Source organism: Lathyrus oleraceus, chromosome 1, assembly GCF_024323335.1.
Source record: "Lathyrus oleraceus cultivar Zhongwan6 chromosome 1, CAAS_Psat_ZW6_1.0, whole genome shotgun sequence".
Taxonomy (NCBI): Eukaryota; Viridiplantae; Streptophyta; class Magnoliopsida; order Fabales; family Fabaceae; genus Lathyrus; species Lathyrus oleraceus.
The window spans coordinates 70,622,429-70,629,323 of NC_066579.1; positions in this window are offsets into that span (position 1 = coordinate 70,622,429).

Consider the following 6,895-nt stretch of genomic DNA (forward strand, 5'->3'; position numbering starts at 1 on the left):
CGGTCGTCTCAAAGACTTATGTCTCTCACTAATGATGATATAGTTTGGTATGACTCTACATTGAGTAGCTTGGATATTATTGACAGTGGTGGTGAATTCTCTAATGTGTCTCTTGTAACACCCCGATAAAATATGATAATTATTTAAATTAAGTTAATAGTATATTTATTAATTTAATTAAATAATTGGATTATTATTGGATTATTATTTGGAATTATTATTATTGGAATAATAAGTTGGAATATATATAAAGAGTTCCATTTGGTAAAAAGGGTTTTTTCACGTGAAAACCAGAGAAGCGACAGAAAGTGAGAAAAGGGCAAGGAGGAAGAGCAAGAGAACGAGGGTTGAAGAAGGGAAAAGCTTGAAGCTAAAGGATTTGCCGGATTAACTCAGGTAAGGGGGGTTTATCGTCGTTTAATGGGTATTATGGGTTAACATGTAATGGGTAGTAATAAGCCATTGAATTGACCCTAATCAGGATGATGAATGTTGTAAATTGTGATGAATAAATTGCGTTAAAAACTGTGATTGAATCTATATTTGGATGAGTTGTGATTTTCTGGACGTGTAGCCGTTTACGGAATCGAAATCGGAGGTCCGGAAGTCCTCCGACGGCGAAAAATGCGGGTAATTCTGCATTCGGTTCGTGTTAGCGCAGGAACAGCTTTCTGTCTTGCGTTAACCGGTTAACCCAGGGCATTAACCGGTTAACATTGTTATGATAATTAAAAGAATTAATTTCTGTTCTGCGTTAACCGGTTAACCCAGGGTGTTAACCGGTTAACACTGTTACGAATTATGAGAAATTGCTGTCTGTCTTGCGTTAACCGGTTAACCCAGGGTGTTAACCGGTTAACACTGTTAAAATATGTCAGGAAGCGTGTTCTGTGTTGCGTTAACCGGTTAACCCAGGGCGTTAACCGGTTAACACTGTTAGAAAAGTGAAAATTTGATATTCAAATATTGTGTACATATTTGACGTTTGGCCTATATTGGTGTATGATATAGTAGGGATCATTTCCCGTTGTTTTGAGCAGTATGGGTATTAGTAGAGTGTGCTAATACTGTGACTTATTATTTGGCATGATATGAATATGATTCTGTGATAAATATGCTGATGATGTATGATGGTATGCATAATGCTGTGAATATATCTATTATGTATGCAATTATGGATGGACTGTTTATGGCTTAGAGTGTGAGCATATGTCCATTGTGGATTATTGTTGATGTTGCATGCTAGGTGATTTAGCGTGCATAGCATAGCCCTTGGGGTGGTAGCTAATTCCCATGGTGAGGAATTAGTGATGTGAGTCACTAGGTCTCAAATGAGTGGGACTAGTGAGTTTGGTAGCCGTATCTGGATTTGATCGGTGAGGTTGAACTATGTGTTCACGAATAGTCGGTACCGCATGCATGGAGTCTCATTGCATAATGTATGTATGGCGTATAATATGAATGGATGTATTCCAATATTATACGTGTGTTTTGTGTTGAGTTGAGTATGATTATGATTTTGAGTTGATGTTGCCGTTGCTGAATGTGTGATCTGATTTGGGTGATGAAATGTGTTAATTTACTTAGCATTACATGATATTTTATAATGCTTATTATATCGATTGAGGAACTCACCCTTACAACTATGTTTCAGGTAACGAGCAGTGATTGAGTAGAAGCTAGTGCTTGGAGTCTAGTGTAGTTCATTAGTGAGTCATGCTCTGGTAGATGTAACATCGGGACAGGATGTTTTACTTTGTTTTCATTTTGGTTGTTGAACAACTTTACATGTAATGTGTTACATGGTTTGCTTGATTGATTAGATCTCTATCCGCTGCGAATTATGCAATATTTTATTTTGATGAATAAATGAGCATGACAAGTTATTATGGTGAATGGTGTGAAGTGTCAAGTGTGACACCCTTAAATTGCATATCTACTCTGATTTATATTTTGTTGAATTAATTAATTATTGGGGTATTTTAGAAGGGTGTTACATTAGTGGTATCAGAGCATAGTTGGTCGAGTCGAGTCGTAATTATTCTGTTTCCCTGTATGTGATAGGTGTTGTGTAACCCTATCCGTACTTATTGTTTTAGCTTGTTGGGTTTTCAGAATAGAGATGGCTGGAAGAGGTAGAGACGATGCTGCGATTGCTGAGGCTCTGGGTATGCTAGCTGGAGTACTTGGAGGGAATCTGAATGTGGTGGGATTGGGGGCTGCTCGTCAACTGAGTGAGTTCCAGAAGAACAATCCTCCAATGTTCAAGGGAGCATACGATCCAGATGGTGCTCAGAAGTGGTTGAAGGAGATCGAGAGGATCTTCCGAGTGACTGAGTGTGCCGATAACCAGAAGGTCAAGTTCGGTACGCATATGCTGTCAGAGGAAGCAGATGATTGGTGGGTTGCTGCACGCACTGAGTTGGAAGCTGCTGGGAGTGCTGAGATCACTTGGGCGGTGTTCAGAGAGAGATTCCTGAGGAAGTACTTTCCAGAGGACGTCAGAGGAAAGAAAGAGATAGAGTTCTTGGAATTGAAGCAGGGCAATCGGTCTGTTACTGAGTATGCTGCTAAGTTCACAGAGCTGTCGAAGTATTACACTCCCTATGATGAGGCTACTGGGGAATTTTCAAAATGTGTGAAGTTTGAGAACGGGTTACGTCCCGAGATCAAGCAGGCTATTGGGTATCAGCGGATCAGAGTGTTTTCTGACCTGGTTGACTGTTGCAGGATCTTTGAACAGGATACCAAGGCCAGAGCGGAGAGCTATCAGCAGAGGGTTGATAGGAAGGGCAAGAATCAGAATGATCGTGGGAAACCGTATGCAGTTGGCAAAGGTTTCCAGAGACAGAGTGGGATGAGGAAACCTAGTGGGGGAGACTCCAGTGCCCCTGCTAAGTGTTATAGATGTGGTCAGGCGGGACATCGTTTCCATGAGTGTACCAGTACTGAGAAGAAGTGTTTCAAGTGTGGCAAAGGTGGTCACTTGGCTGCAGAGTGCCGGTTGAAGACTATGACTTGTTTCAACTGTGGAGAGGTGGGTCATATTAGCCCACAGTGTCCTAAGCCGAAGAAAGAGAACCAGTCGGGAGGCAAGGTCTTTGCTTTATCGGGTTCTGAGACTTCTGCAGATGATCGTTTGATCCGAGGTACATGTTATATTAATGGTTTTCCTCTTGTAGCTATTATTGACACAGGTGCGACTCATTCCTTTATATCTTTGGATTGTGCTGTGAAACTTAAATTAGAGATATCTGGGATGCATGGGGGTATGGTGATTGATACTCCTGCGAAGGGTTCAGTGACTACTACTTCAGTTTGTTTAAATTGCCCTTTGAGTATTTTTGGTAGAGACTTTGGGATGGACCTCGTGTGTCTTCCCCTAGTGCAGATTGATGTTATCCTGGGTATGAACTGGTTGGTGTTTAACCGAGTTTATATCAACTGTTTTGATAAGACTGTGATCTTTCCTGAGACTGAGGAAGGAAAGAGTTTGTTTCTATCAGCAAGGTAGGTGAATGAGGCAGTAGCAGATGGGGCAGAGTTGTTTATGCTGTTAGCGACTTTGGAGGCTAAAGATAAACTGGTGATTTGCGATCTAGCCGTGGTGTGTGATTTTCCTGATGTGTTTCCTGAAGAAGTGAATGAATTACCGCCAGAGCGTGAAGTTGAGTTCTCGATTGATTTGGTACCTGGTACTAGGCCGATATCGATGGCTCCGTACCGTATGTCTGCTGTTGAGTTAACTGAATTGAAGAGTCAGTTGGAAGCTCTGTTGGATAAGAAATTTATTCGTCCGAGTGTGTCACCATGGGGCGCACCAGTGTTATTGGTTAAGAAGAAAGAAGGTACTATGAGGTTGTGTGTGGACTACAGGCAACTTAATAAAGTGACGATCAAGAATCGGTATCCTTTGCCGAGGATTGATGATTTAATGGATCAGTTGGTTGGTGCGAGTGTGTTCAGCAAAATAGATTTGAGATCGGGGTATCATCAGATACGTGTGAAAACTGAGGATATTCAGAAGACTGCTTTCAGAACAAGGTATGGACATTATGAGTATTCTGTAATGCCTTTTGGTGTGACTAATGCGCCTGGGGTATTTATGGAGTATATGAATAGGATTTTCCATCCGTACCTAGACAAGTTTGTTGTGGTGTTTATTGACGATATTTTGGTGTATTCGAAATCTGAAGAAGAGCATGCTGAACATTTGAGAGTGGTTTTAGGAGTTCTACGAGAAAAGAAGTTATTTGCTAAACTGTCCAAGTGTGAATTTTGGTTAGAAGAGGTTAGTTTTCTTGGTCATGTGATTTCAAGAGGTGGTATTGCTGTTGATCCTTCTAAGATAGAAGCGGTATCTAAGTGGGAAGCTCCGAAGTCAGTTTCTGAGATAAGGAGTTTTCTTGGACTTGCAGGTTATTATAGGAAATTCATTGAGGGATTTTCTAAGTTGGCATTACCGTTGACGATGTTGACTAGAAAGGGGCAAGCGTTTGTTTGGGACTCAAAATGTGAAGAAGGTTTCCAAGAGTTAAAGAGAAGGTTAACTACTGCTCCTATTCTGATATTACCAAGTCCATCGGAACCATTTGAGGTTTACTGTGATGCTTCATTGTTGGGTTTGGGTGGTGTTTTGATGCAGAATAAGCAGGTTGTAGCTTATGCTTCGAGACAACTGAAGGTTCATGAGAGGAACTATCTGACACACGATTTAGAGTTGGCAGCTGTGGTATTTGTTCTGAAGTTATGGAGGCATTACTTGTACGGGTCAAGATTTGAGGTTTTCAGTGACCATAAAAGTTTAAAGTATTTGTTTGATCAGAAAGAGCTGAATATGAGACAGAGGAGATGGTTAGAGTTTCTGAAGGATTATGACTTTGGTTTGAATTACCATCCGGGTAAAGCAAACGTAGTGGCTGATGCATTGAGTCGGAAATCATTGCATATGTCTATGTTAATGGTTAAGGAATTGGATTTAATTGAGCAGTTTAGAGACTTGAGTTTGGTGTGTGAGAGTACTCACGATAGTGTTAAATTGGGAATGTTGAAGTTAACGAGTGGTATTCTGGATGAGATTAGAGAGGGTCAGAAATCCGATGTGCTTTTGGTTGATAAGTTGACTCTAGTGAATCAAGGTCAAGGTGGTGAATTCAGAGTTGATGAGAATGGTGTTTTGAAATTTGGTAATCGGGTGTGTATTCCGGATGTTACCGAACTTAAGAAGAGTATTCTTGAGGAAGGACATCGTAGTGGCCTGAGTATTCATCCTGGGACTACGAAGATGTATCATGATTTGAAAAAGTTATTTTGGTGGCCGGGAATGAAAAGAGAAATTGCGAGTTTTGTTTATTCTTGTTTGACTTGTCAGAAGTCAAAGATTGAGCATCAGAAGCCGTCTGGGCTAATGCAACCGTTGGCTATTCCAGAGTGGAAGTGGGATAGTATCAGTATGGATTTTGTTTCTGGTTTACCGAGGACAATTAAGAATTTTGAAGCTATTTGGGTGATTGTTGACAGATTGACAAAATCGGCTCATTTCATTCCGATCAGAATGGATTATCCGTTAGAGAGATTAGCTGAGTTGTATATTGAGAAAATTGTAAGTTTGCATGGTATTCCGTTGAGTATTGTTTCGGACAGAGATCCTAGATTTACATCGAAGTTCTGGGAAGGTTTGCAGAGGGCTTTGGGAACTAAGCTGAGATTGAGTTCTGCATATCATCCGCAGACTGATGGTCAGACTGAGAGGACGATTCAGTCACTGGAGGATCTTTTGAGGGCTTGTGTTTTGGAAAAGGGAGGTGCTTGGGATTGTTATTTACCTTTGATTGAGTTTACCTACAACAATAGTTTTCATTCGAGCATTGGTATGGCACCGTTTGAAGCTTTGTATGGTAGGAGATGTCGGACACCTTTATGTTGGTATGAGTCCGGTGAGAGTGCTGTGGTTGGACCGGAGATTGTTCAACAAACTACGGAAAAGATTAAGATGATTCAGGAGAAGATGAGGATTTCTCAGAGTCGTCAGAAGAGTTATCACGACAAGAGGAGGAAGTCACTTGAGTTTCAAGAGGGAGATCATGTGTTTCTTCGTGTTACTCCGATAACTGGGGTTGGTCGAGCTTTGAAGTCGAAGAAGTTGACACCTCGATTTATTGGTCCTTATCAGATTTTGGAGAGGATAGGGGAGGTAGCCTATCGTATCGCTTTACCGCCGTCACTTGCGAATTTGCATGAGGTTTTTCATGTGTCTCAGTTGAGGAGGTACATTCCTGATCCGTCGCATGTGGTCAAAGCAGATGATGTACAGGTGAGAGATAACCTGACTGTTGAAACATCACCTATGAGGATCGAGGATCGAGAGTTGAAGCAGTTGCGGGGTAAAGAGATTGCTTTGGTAAAGGTAGCTTGGGGAGGACCAGCAGGTGGCAATGTGACTTGGGAACTTGAGAGTCAGATGAAGGAGTCTTATCCAGAGTTATTCGCTTGAGGTATGTTTTCGAGGACGAAAACTCTTTTAGTGGGGGAGAGTTGTAACACCCCGATAAAATATGATAATTATTTAAATTAAGTTAATAGTATATTTATTAATTTAATTAAATAATTGGATTATTATTGGATTATTATTTGGAATTATTATTATTGGAATAATAAGTTGGAATATATATAAAGAGTTCCATTTGGTAAAAAGGGTTTTTTCACGTGAAAACCAGAGAAGCGACAGAAAGTGAGAAAAGGGCAAGGAGGAAGAGCAAGAGAACGAGGGTTGAAGAAGGGAAAAGCTTGAAGCTAAAGGATTTGCCGGATTAACTCAGGTAAGGGGGGTTTATCGTCGTTTAATGGGTATTATGGGTTAACATGTAATGGGTAGTAATAAGCCATTGAATTGACC